We start from the raw sequence: 13352 nt of genomic DNA on the forward strand, positions 1-13352 counted from the left end.
ATGACAGTTTCATGGATCCTAGCAGAACACACTGGCCTCCTAGGTCAGGAGGAAAGGACTTTATCGTTCATGGCGTAGAAGACAGCATGAGCTTTATGTACATGTCAGTTTGCATTAGCTCCCCTTGTCCCCCAGTCCCATGGGGCAATTCAGAGCTGTCCAGGTAACTGCTACAAATGCAGTGGATTTGTGCCACAGTTGAGGAACTCCAAGCTTGGGAACCCCAATCCTTTTTAATGGGGCCTCTAGCAAACCTACCCAACTTTACCCTGAGCAAGACATTATCTTTAATATATTGGACAGCAAAGAAATCTACCCATTGACATAGAGAATGGCACTGTATCTGTCTTTGAAGTCTATTCGTTGTAGAGCATCCTTGAAAATTTGTTTTGGAACAAAAGCTGCCTGTGCCCATGGCACTGCTTATAAGACACCTGAAAGGACAGGAAGCCTACAGAGTATTGTTGTCCAGCATGTATCTCTAAACTTCTTTCAGGTGAGAGAGAAACCTTGTGTGTTTAAGTCGCCATTATTCAGCTGAACCAGATCCTAAGTGATACACTAACAAAGCTCGTCTGTGTTCCTTTTACCTGCTAAGTATGTGTTCTCTTTGTGAGGGAGCCCTTACAGCAGAGGTGTCAAAACTGTGGCCCACAATCCATTGTTAATTGGCCTGCAGCAAATTCCAAAAATATATTTAGTTTACTTAAATAAACCAGGTGAGGCAACACGTACTTCACCTCGAGTGAGTGGCCCGGCTGTTTGTGTATTTTACCGCATATGGCCCTTGGTGAAAAACGTTGAAAAAAGTTTTGACACCCCTGCCTTAGAGGAAAAGACCCTGTCCAAGCTTTGTCCTCAGAACTAGAACATTTGACTTTAACAAATCTAAAATAAAAACAAACTGGATTTATTATGTAAAGATTATTTTTTTCCCTCTAAATTCAATCATCAAAGACCTTGAATGACCAGGACGGACTTCAGAGCAGCCATAAGACCCCAGGATATGAGTGTGGTCCAGAGTTTGCTACATTTCCATTGGTATGGATAACCTGCTCATGGCTGAATATGTATTTTCTGGTGGGCTTTAAGGAAATAGTAGAAATAACTCAAGAAAGACCCGTTACCATCTGTTGGTCCCATAGCGTAACTCCTATCCTGTCTGCCCAGCACTCCCCTCTTTTTGGCAACAGCTTCCCCACTTCTTCTGGGAGCTGTCCATCCTCCTCACCCACCCACCAGTGAGGTTATGGAGGAGATCACCAACCAGAGCACCTACCCCCCGGCCATGGGGCAGTGCAGGAAATGTGAGCCCTTCCTCGGGGAATTTTCCATTTGAGACCAAGGCTGGAAATCTGTGGTTGGGAGTTATGGGCAGTCAGGGCGCGCAGCCTTTTAGAGGAAACCGATCTCAGAGACTAACACTGACATGAGATGAACGTCAACGAGGGTCCTACTGGAGATGTGCCTGGGAGCCCACTGCACTGCTTTTTCCGTAGGTCAATCCCATCAATCAATGAAGCCCCTCTTCTGCCTGACTAGTTTGAAAGGGATGGCCATGACTTGGAACTTAGAATCCTAACATCTACCTTCCCAGGTGGGTCTGGGGACCTTAACAAAGACACTGATTGGCTTCCTATGTGTCCACTCTGTGTCAGCCTTTGGGGGAAGGCAAAGAAACACACCACCAGACCACCAGGGGACAATCTGTGCAAAATGCCATAGAGACCACACCAGTGGAGGGTGTGCCTCAGACTACATGGCTAAGGGAAGATCAGAAAGTTCCCAGCCCATGTCCATGCCACTGTGTGGCTCGAACCAGTGGAGTGAACCAGGGAGAGAGGCTTCCGCTGACCTCTCCCACTGGGGCATACACAATCTCAGCCCGAGCCCCATCACAGCCTGCCCTGGGAAAGAGGTGCTGCCAGCTCTCTCCACATTATTACAATTCATTTCCATATGTTTCTTTCATCTTCTCTCCAGGATAATTGTTCTTCTGGGGCTCAGGGCGTGGGAGGGCAAGAGGTGTGCATTCCTGTTTATCAGCTCGCTAAATGCTTGCTTTAAATTAAAACCCACACCACATGCCGGCTTACACAGGAATGATATTAAGACCGACTGTTTGCCTGCCTGCTGCTATCAGTACCAGTGTGATTTACATCTGCTTTCCCTTCTCACCTGGGGACACCCTTTCTGGAAACATCTAGCAATAACCTAGTTCCTACAGCTCCCAGTCCTTTTTTAAATTTAAGTTTAGGACACCCTCCTCAACTTAAGAAGACACACAGACTAGAAGGTCCTTTTGTACCACACATTCTGTCAGCCAAGCCCTTTTCAAACAGTGAGTCTGTTTTATCAGTCAACCAAGCTATTATTGTACCTTCTCTGTGCCAGGCTCAGTGCTAAGCCCATCACATACATTGTCTTGTCTCATCTAATCTGATTTAATACTCCCAGGAAACCTGAGAGGTATGACCCTTCCTTTCCAGAGGAGAGAGCAGAGGTTCAGAAGGAAAGAATGAGCTGCTCAACGCCATGCAGCTGGCAGGCAGTAGACCTGGCATTTCTGCCCACGGCCTTCCCACTTTAAATCCACCCCCTCTACACAGCAGTTTACCATCAATCTGGCCCCCATTATCCAGCTGCTCCCTCACCTGACCTGTGGCCAGTAAGGCAGAATGATAGCTGTTCTGTACGCACATAGGATCCAGCCTTAAATGTGGACCATCCCAGCGCCAGTCACCTGGAGGGATTGGATCAACAGGAAGAAAGATTCTGCTGCTGCCCCGGTTCTGAGCTTCAATGGCCTTCCATGGACAGAAATGTGTCCATTGATCCTTTAGGTTCAGTCATGTGGTCCCTGGACATTCCCTTTAAAACACACCCACTCTCAGTGTATCAGTTATCTATTGCTGTAAAACAAACAGTCCCAAAACTTAGTGGTTTCACACAACCGCCATTCTGTTTCCTCACTATTCTGGGAGCAGCAATTTGGGCTGGGCTTTGCTAGGTAGGTCTTCTGCTGGTCCTCTCTGGGTCACTCACGCTGGGTCCTCTCTGGGTCACTCACGCTGCTGCACTCATCAGGCGGCTGCCTGGGGCTGGGTGATTTAAGATGCCTTGAAGTGGTGGCTGGTCCTTATTGTTGCCTGGGGCTCTAAGTGGGTGACAGCAGAAGCTGCAGGATCTCTTGAGTCCCTGGCTTAGAAAGCCCATATATCACATTGTTGTGTGGGGAGTCATGCGGGAGATCTTGCTCGCTGCGCCATTTGTCATGCAGGGTGGCCTGCGGGGTCTCAGCTCCCGCTCCCCACATAAGAACGCAGGACATGGTGAGGCCAAAAAGGAACACCCATGGAGCCATAGATGGGGGAGTCATACCACTATATTCTCGCTGGCGGCATCTGCCTCTCTGCAATCCACTCTTGCTAGCTCAGCCACCATCGTCTTGCTAGCCCCCATTTTCTACTAGCATAGCCACAGCAGTTATATTAGTGGCCAATGGCTCACTGGTTACAGCTGACGGCCAACTAGCCACAGCTGATGGCCATCTACTACCCGAGCCAGCACCTTTCCACGTGAGGCCAAGAGTCTGGAAACTGCACTCCTGGCTCTGTCCCCACACACGTTCACTGCATTTGCTTGGTCAAAGCAAGTCCCAAGGGGTGGAAAAATAGACTCCACCTCTTGGTGGTGTGAAGGGGCATAGGTACAGAGATAGGAGGGATTTGTGGCCCCCCCTTTTTTTCAGCCTTGCCATATTTGGAAAGGTTCATTAATTAAGTCGCCTCTTAACCAAGTTTTCTCAACCTCAGTACTGCTGACATCATGGGACATGGAATTCAGATGATTCTTTGCCCTGGGGGCTGCCCTGCGCATTGCAAGATGCTTAGCATCGTCTCCGGCTTCTGCTCACTATATGCGGAGAGTATCCCCCACTTCCCACCCGGTGTGACACCCAAAAAGGTCTGCAGACATTGCCTAAGATCTCCTTGGGAGCACTGTCTCTGTTTGAGGACTGCTGCTCCAAACCAAGGGCCCCAGAAGCTGTTCCCTGAACCTCTCTCAGTGGGTCCCCTCGGGTCCTGTGATGTGCACCCCTCAGGACTGGTCAGCAAAAGAGAGAGGTGTCGTGCGGGGCGTCATGCAGGGTCTCAGCTCCCGCTCCCCACACAAGAACGCAGGACATGGTGAGGCTAAAAAAGAACACCCACGGAGCCATAGGTAGGGAGTCATATCACTATAGTCTCACTAGAGGCTGGATTCACACGATGTGCGACCTGTTGTCTGCTTTTCTGCCAACCAACAGACTCCCCTCGACTCCGCCATGCAATCCGCGCTTGCCAGCTTAGCCACCATCTTCTTGCTAGCCCCCATTATCTGCTAGCGTAGCCACAGCAGTTATATTAGTGGCCAATGGCTCACTGGTTACAGCTGACAGCCAACTAGCCACAGCTGATGGCCATTTACTACCTGAGCCAGCACCTTTCTATGTGAGGCTGAGAGCCTGGAAACTGCTCTCTGGGGCTCTGTCCCCACAGCGGACTTTGAGAGTGGGAAGCAGGAGGCAGGTATGGAAACCCAGCACCCACCTTTGCCAGCCCTGCTCAGCGTGGGCACTCGTGGTCAGGAGAGGGTCACCAGAACATGATCACAGCCCCGCCAGCCCGTGGCAGAGGAAGGAGCTCTGCTGCAGCAGGTGCGACTCCAGTTCGTGTTCCCATCGGCAGATGATCACCACCGAGCTGTGGCCTTTCCCCACCTTGTCCCACCGGCTCATTTGGCCAGGCCAGGAGCAAGTCCAGCCCAGATGGCGTGGCCCTCAAACTTGTCGGGCTCCTGCCAGCTCTCTCCTCAGGCCCATTCTAGGTGGACTGACCACCAGAATCACAGACCTGCTACCAACGTGGCTGTGGGAAGCATCACTGCCTGAAATCCCTGAAGCTGATCTAGTAGCAAACGTGGCCCCTCCACCTTCAAATGGCACCAAGGTGCTCAGTAAGACTTTGCTGAACACATGATGAATTCAACAATGAATGAATAAATAAATCCTACGCAGGACACGGAACACACAGGATCTGGAACGAACCAGCCTGGGCTCTCCAAGCCCCCTATGCCTGGTGTTTGGGGGACATAGAGGACCCCCTTCCATCCTCAGCCCCAGCCAGGCCTTCCAGAATGCAGCCTCCTCCGCCCCCTGTGATGCCTGTTTAGTTCTGTCTGCCCTGACATAGCAGGCCACCATCTGGGGGCTCTGAGCCATCTGGTCCTGGGAAGGGAAGAGAGGGAAGAAACCAGGCTGGACGGTTAATGCTACAGAGCAGGGGTGGGAGACAGAAGGACACCTCACCACCTGGCCAAGGTGGGGGCTGCTCCTAACACCTGCATCCCCAGCCACATTTTCACACATGCAAACACATGCACGTTCACCCCACCCAGCATCAGTCCCTTCCTTCCCTCTCCAGTGTTTCCTACTCCTTTACTAGAATGAGAAGCTGCTCGGTGCCAGCCACCCCACTTGAGCAGGCTGTGGGGACCAGTGCAGTGACACCGCATCTCCCAGCCCTTCCTGCAGTGTGATTTTCTCCATTTCATAGGCGAAGAATTGGACACTCAGAAGGACTCTGCTGTTTTTTTGACTTTAAGTTCATCCGCCCTATTTGAAAAGGTTCACACAAGCATTTATTCACTTTTATAATGAAAAAGAAAACTACATATTGCAGATAAAATTACATATTACAGACAAAATAAGTGATTGTGGGATACGAGAATAACCAGTTTTGTAAGTGGAAGAAAAAGGGACAGATAAACAGAAAAGAGAAAGGAAAGGAGGGAGGGAGGGGCTGGCTTCCATTCCCCTATGAGAGAATGAATGTTCCCCACCTAATACTGATCACATAGGAACACTGAAAATTATTACTTCTGCTGGTTCTGCTATACTCAGACTCACTAACATGATAAATAAAAAAGCATTAAACATGATGACGATAGCTAACACTGCTGTATGATATATAGGAAAGTGGTTAAGAGAGTAAATTCTAGGATTTTTTTTTGTTCCATTTTTTCCCTTTTTTTTCTTTTTATTGTATCTATAATGAAAAGATGGGTGTTAGTTGAAACGATTGTGTTAATCTTTTCACAAGATACGTAAATCAAACTATCATCCCATATGCCTTATACTTGATGTCTGTTGATTATTTCTCAATAAAATTAGGAAAAAATATATTAAGGTTAGCATGTTCACCAACCTCCCTCGACCCCCAACCCCTAATCCCCCAAAGAAACACCCCTCATTCTTCACTGCCTTCTCCCTCCAGGACATGGCAGTTTCTTTGGGTGAGAAAGAGGCTAAGTTGACCTGTAAGTAACACAGTGCTGAGGGAGACGGGTGGGGAGGAGGAGAAATTAAGGCCCCTGGACGGGCAGGTTTGGGGTCTTTGCGGGAACTAATGAGCAGAAATGGAACATGAAGGAAGTTGGTGGGAGAGAAAAGGGGCGTTAATAAGTGTTGCCATGGACTGTGTATTTGAAACTCTTTTAATGTCCTTTGAGAAACTTGAGTAAAGAATGATTTTTTAAAAAAATTACTGGAGATTGTTGAAATCTGCCTTCTAAATGTCATACTCACCAAGGCTCCTGAGGGCTACACAGGTGTTTAAACAGTACCGGCCAGTTGACAGAGCCTTTGCATATGTTATTTCACAGCCACAACAAACCCAGAAAGTAAATGATATTATTACCCCCAATTTTCAGATCAGGAAACAGCCTCGTAGCAGAACAACTAGCATCAGAAGATTGAATGAGAGTAAGAGATAAAGCTGAGCTGTGGCACCAAGTCCTGTATGCCTTCCATGACCCACACTGCCTCCCTCTAACCTGTTTGCTCAGAGCAGTGGCCCTCATCCTGGGCACCAGAGTCACTTGGAGAGTGCAGAAAATGAACATTCTCTGGTTCTATTCCGCAGTGGTTCAGATTCAGTAGGTGTGGTGCAGGGCTTGGGCAAAAGAATTTTTATCAAGTGAAAAGCTAATGTTGAGCTAAAGCAATCTTGAGCAAAGAGAACAAAGCTGGAGGCATCACACTTCCTGATTTTAAATTATATAACAAAGCTGTAGTCATCAAAACTGTATGGTCCTGGCCTAAAAAGAGACATAAAGATCAATGGAACTGAATGGAGAGATCAGAAATAAACCCATGGACATATGCTCAACAAATTTTCAACAAAGTTGACAAGAATGCTCAACGGGGAAATGGAAAATACAGTCTCTATAATAAATGGTATTGAGAACACTGAAATGAAATTAGGCCGTGACATCATACATAAAAATCAACTCAAAATGGAATAAAGTCTTCAACATAAGATTTGAAACCACAAAACACCTAGAAGGAAAGCTCCCTGACATTGATCTTGGCAATAACTTTTTGGACTTGACACCAAAAGCACAGGCAACAACAGCAAAAATAAAGAACTGGGGTTACATCAAACTAAAAAGTTTGCAAAAGAAACAACCAGCAAAATGAAAAGGCAAATGATGGAATGGGAGAAAATGTTTGTAAGCCATATATCTGATAAGGAGTTAATATTAAAAATATATAAGAAACTCAATAGGAAATAACCCCAAACAATTTGATTTAAAAATGGGCAAAGGACATGAATAGACATTTTTCCAAAGAAGATACATAGATGACCAACAGGCACATGAAAATATACTTGACATCACTAATTATTAGGGAAATGCAAATCAACGCCAATATAAGCTCTCACCTTACACCTCTTAGGCTGATTACTATTAAAAAGTCGAAAGGTGAGTGTTGGTGAGGATGTGGAGAAAGAGGAAACTTTATGTGCTGTTGGTAGGAATGTAAATTGGTGCAGCCACTATGGAAACAATATGGAGTTTCCTCAAAAAACGTATAAACAGAACTGCCATATGACCCAGCAATCCCACTTCAGAGTATATGTCTACAGGAAATAAAACCACTACATGGAAGAGATATCTGCACTCCCATGTTCATTGCAGCATTATTCAGTAGCCAAAAAATCGAAACAGTGTATGTCCATGGATAAAGAAAGTGTGGTGACTCAAGGAAGATCCAAGATGGCAGAATAGATAAACACTGTGCCTGCATTCTCCCATGAACGCCTTAAAATTACAACTAAATTATAGAACAATCAACCTAGAGAATCATCTGAAGTCTAGCTGAACAGAAGTCCTATAATTAAAAATATAAAGAAGAAGCCACGTTGAGACCAGTAAGAGAGGTGGAGATGCAGAATGGGCCCCAAACCTCCATGTGGCAGTTGAGAATCAGGAGGGCTATCTCAGTCAAAGAGGTTCCCCCAAAAACAGCAAGGCTCCCCACCCGGAGTACTGGTGCCAGGAAGAGGAGCCCACACAACATCTGCCTATGAAAAACAGTGGGGATTCCAACCGCCCAGGTGGGACAGAAGGCTGCAGGGAAACCCAGATGTCCTCTTAAAGGGCCCACAGACAGACTCACGTTCTTGCAGGTAATCTTCTTGGGCTCCGATGGAGAGATGGTGACTCAGGGGTGTCAGAGGCACATGGGGGGGCAAATTGAGGTGTGTGGCTTGGAGCAAGAGCTGGAGGACAGTTGCCATTTTCCTTGTGAGAGGTTCTCCTATCCCGTGCAGCCGGCAGGCGGGTGACATCTTTCCTGTGTTAAGCCCTCCCCTACTCAGACAAACCTGAATCTTATTGGTCTAGTGTGCTCTGCTCTACCCAACTCCCCCAATGCTGGAGGCACTTTCTCTGCGAGCAGCCAACCCTATCCACATTGCACTCTTTCTCAGAGAACTATCGGAGTCCAGCATGCCCCAAGCAGGCAGTGACTGGCCTCGGTGTGCCTGAGACTTTGTTGAGTCACTCCAGGCTCAGCACTAGCACCAAACCAGAATTTACATCAACCTCGTGACAACAACTCTTCCCACTCTAGTGAGTCCCTGACAACCTGCCTCACCCAACTTGCATACTGCACGAGGCTCTATCAGCGGCTGACCATTAAGGTGGCAGTAAGGCTCGGGGTGTTCTGGCTTTTTGCAGAGCAACCCCAGGCCCAGTACTAGTGGCAGATATCCTTGGTTCACAGTGTGGTCTCTCCCACACAACTCAAGGTTTAGCACAGGCAGTGAACATCTGATTGTTTTGTAGCTTCTACAGGGTAGCCCCTGGCCAGGCAGCGGGTGACCTGGGCCTGCACTAGAGCCCCTCTTAAGACACCTGAGAACTAACATACTTGGAGGTTGGCTTCAGACCATAGCAGAGCGCCACCCAATTAGCCCAACAAGTGGCATACACAAAGGGCAGTCTCAACAGGCAGCTGGGGCAAATCCCACTCAGTGGGGTAAGCCCCCCACACAACAGCCCATAAGCTGTAGATAGGGCCAAACCCCACAGCCAGTCAGCCTAAGGGTCACTGACCACCCACTGACATGCCAACAGCAATCAAGGCTCAAGTATAACAGGAGGGCACACACGAACCACACAAGGGACACTCCTGGAGCACCCAGAACAGGTGACCAGGGAGACTGTGCCAGGGCCCCACAAGGTACCTACTACATAAGGCCATGGATAAGAAAACAAAACCCTACATATGCTGCCTATAAGAGACTCACTTCAGATTGACAAGCACACACAGACAGAAAGTAAAGCAATTAAACAAGATATTTCATGAAAATGGAAAACAGACAGACAGACAAAAAGTTGGTGTAGCAAGACTTATGCCAGATAAAATAGATTTTAAAACAAAGCCTATAAGAAAAGACAATGAAGGACCCAGTAATCCCACTTCAGGGTATTTATCCTAAGAAACTCAAAATGCTACTTCAAGGGGACATGTCCATCCATATGTTCATTACAGCATTGTTTACAATGACCAAGATGTGGAGGCAGCCTGGGTGTCTGTCGATGGAAGAATGGATAAAGAGGAGGTGATACATATATACAAGGGAATATCGCTCAGCTATGGAAGGGAATGGGTTCTTGCCATCTGTGGCAGCATGGATGGACCTGGAGGGTATTGTGCTGAGTGGAGTATGTCAGACAGAGAAAGACAGATGCAATGTGATTTCGCTTATATGTGGAATCTAAAGAACAAAATTAAAAAAACAAACAAATCAGGAACAAACTCACAGATGCAGAGAAGATTTTGATGGTTGACAGATGGGAAAGTATTGGAGGTGTGGGTGAAGAAAGAGGAAGGGATTAAGGATTACAAAATGGTTGTTACAAAGTAGTCATGGGCATGTAGGGTATAGCATAAGGAATATAGTCAGTAACATTGTAATACTAGATTTTCTGGGGTGATGGAAGGGGATTGTGGACAGGGTGAAAAAGGTGAAGGGATTAAGAAGTACAAACTGATAGTTACAAAATAGTCATGGGGATGTAAAGCAAGGCATAGGGAATATAGTCAATGATATGGTAATAACTATGTGTAGTGCTAGGTGGGTACTAGACTAGTCAAGTATTAGACTAGTCACTTCTTAAATTATATAAATATCTAACTACTATGCTGTACACCAGAAATTAATATAAAATAATATTGAATGTCAACTGTAATTGAAAAATTAAAAAGGAGAGGGAAAGGTGAAGGGGAATGAGAGGTCCAAATTTCCAGGTATAAAACAACTAAGTCATGGAGATGTAATGTACAGCATAGGGAATATAGTCAATAATATTGTGCTAGTGTGGTACAGTGTCAGATGGACTTATCATGGTGATCACTTCTTTAGGTATATAAATGTTGAATAACTATGGTGTACCCCTGAAACTAATATAATATTGTATGTTAGCTATATTTTTAATAAAAATATTTTTTAAGTGCAGCATATATAGACAATAGAATATTATTCAGCTTTAAAAACTAAGGAAATCCTTCCATTTGCAATAACACGGATGGACATGATGGACATTATGCTAAGTAAAATAAACCAGACATAGAAAGACAAATATCAAATAATCTCACTTATATGCAGGATCAAAAAAAAAGTCGAACTCATAGTAATAGAGAGTTGAAATGGTGGTTACCAGAGGCTGGGAGGTGGGAAAACGGGGAGGTATTGATCAAAGGGTTCAAACTTTCCTTTATAAGATTAAGTTCTGAAGACCTAATGTAAAGCATAGTGACTACAGTTAATAAAAATGCATTGTATACTTGAAATTTGCTAAAAGAATAGATTTCAAGTGTTTTCAACACACACACACACACTCACACACATGGTAATTATGTGAGGTGATGGATATGTTAATTAGCTTACTTGTGTTGATTATTTCACAATGTATACATATATGAAAATATCACATTGTATACCTTAAATACATACAATTTTTATTCGTCAATAATATCTCAATAAAGCTGGGGGTGGAGAGCTAATGTTGGTTGGCCCCTAGACCAAACTTTAATAAACACTGAGATAAGTTGTGGGGATAACGTGGCTGTATAGCAAGCTGAGTCACTCCTTTGAGTGTGGACGTGGCTTCACACCAGAAACGGTCAGTGTGGAGCCCTCTAAAGGTAGGCAGAGCTGGTGGCCTGTCTGAACCAAAGGGTGGGTCATTCACTGGGCCCATCACACTGCTTGTCCAGGGACCCCAGGTCAAATGGGTGGACCGTAGGACACCTAGACCATTTTAGCAAGCATTTTTGGCTTATGGTATGAGGAAAGATAGAAATCATTAGGCTGTCACTTGGGTGTTTGGGAACACAGTGGACCTGAGTACTGGGAAGGGGAAGACACACAGCTAAGTCCTAATCAACATGGGTGTCATGCTTTTGGGACTGGAGGCTGTTGTCATCAGAGGGTCCATGTATGGTCTCAATGTTTCCTTTTACAGATGGTTTCCTCTTGGCTCTTGCCAAGAGTTTAATAAAGTTCCTTCTGAAAATTCCCTCTGCTTTTTCTGCAAGGTACTTACCACAAGGTGTTTAATTAACAATTTATACAATCAGTTGCTGCATTGAAAGTACGGGTTTGCTCACTCACAATCCATCCCCACTTCCTCCTTCAAGGGGTGCCTCCTGGAGAGCTAACACCTGCATGCACAGACTCCCTTGCAGCTAGAGTTCCACATTGATTTGAGTTCTTCCAAGTGATGGGCTCATAACTTGAAGTAAGAACGGAGCCCAAAGGGAAGAGAGGTTAGCATAAGGCTTCCATTTTGTCACAGAGGCATCAGGGTTCTAGAACACACAACTGTAGTGCAGCTGCCCCATGTGGCCTGAATGAGACGTTCTTGCTGACCTGGTTCTTAAGAGTCATTCCTGGGAGCTCAGTGTAACGTCCACTTCTCCAGGCCTCCCAGCAGTTCTGAAGGCCATTTAAGACTCTGCATTAGGTCCCTTTCAGCATAAAGAGCCAGAGCAGATTCAGTTCTTGGCAGCTGAATACTGATTGATTCAGTCATTCAATACCGCGATGAGGACAGAGGTCACAGCTCTTTTGTTCACCATTGAATCCCCAGTAGCCATCCAGAGCCTAGGTGCTCAGGATATATTTGTGATGTATTGACTAGATGAGTGAATTTCCAGGCTACTGTACTGCTGCTAAGAAAAGTCCTGAGATGATAGCTGGTTCTATTATGGGTCAAACTTTCTAGCAGGAGACAGCCTGCAAACAGTCCTTTCCATCTACTATTTTTCCCTACGCACAGAGCATTGGCCTTACTTGTATGAGTTGGAGGGTAAGGAGAAAGAAGAGGCACCAGCTGCCTTTCCATCTCTTGTCCCTGCTCTTCCTGTCACCCACAGGGGGTGGTTTGAAATGTGTTTGATTTCACTTCATCTGAAGTCTCACTGTGATAGGGAGTCTTCCGGGGCCTTCAATCACGTCACAACAAAACAACCCAGCCAGGGGGTAAATTAGTCTTATTGATTTGCAATTAGAAAAGTCAATTAAGAAAAATATCACAACAGTTTCTAATCCCTACCATTAAAAAAAAAAATCACTCCACTTGAAAGGTTCTGAGGGCCAGGTCTGCAGCCATTGTATTCAGAAAACACTGAGTCCGGGAGGAGACAGGGCTTGGGAAGGGGCACAGTCCCCTCTGGAGCATGCCAGGTCCACCTTCTCTGAAGAATGATAATCATAAGCCTGACTCACTAGCTCTTACTCTCACCTGCTAAGACAAAACTCCAGCCTTCCACGGAGTCCCCACGTGTTTCTGGGCACCCCCAGGGATACCTCACACGTGCTCATGAACAAGCCCTGTTGGGCATGTACCATAGAAAACCCTCCTGGTGCCCCTTTCATGTCCGCTCAGCCCACCTCTGAGTTCAGCCCAACTGAGGTGACATTCAGTGCTCAGACTCTCCATGGTCTGTGGGAGCC

Source organism: Rhinolophus sinicus, linkage group LG03 (assembly GCF_036562045.2).
Source record: "Rhinolophus sinicus isolate RSC01 linkage group LG03, ASM3656204v1, whole genome shotgun sequence".
Lineage (NCBI taxonomy): Eukaryota > Metazoa > Chordata > Mammalia > Chiroptera > Rhinolophidae > Rhinolophus > Rhinolophus sinicus.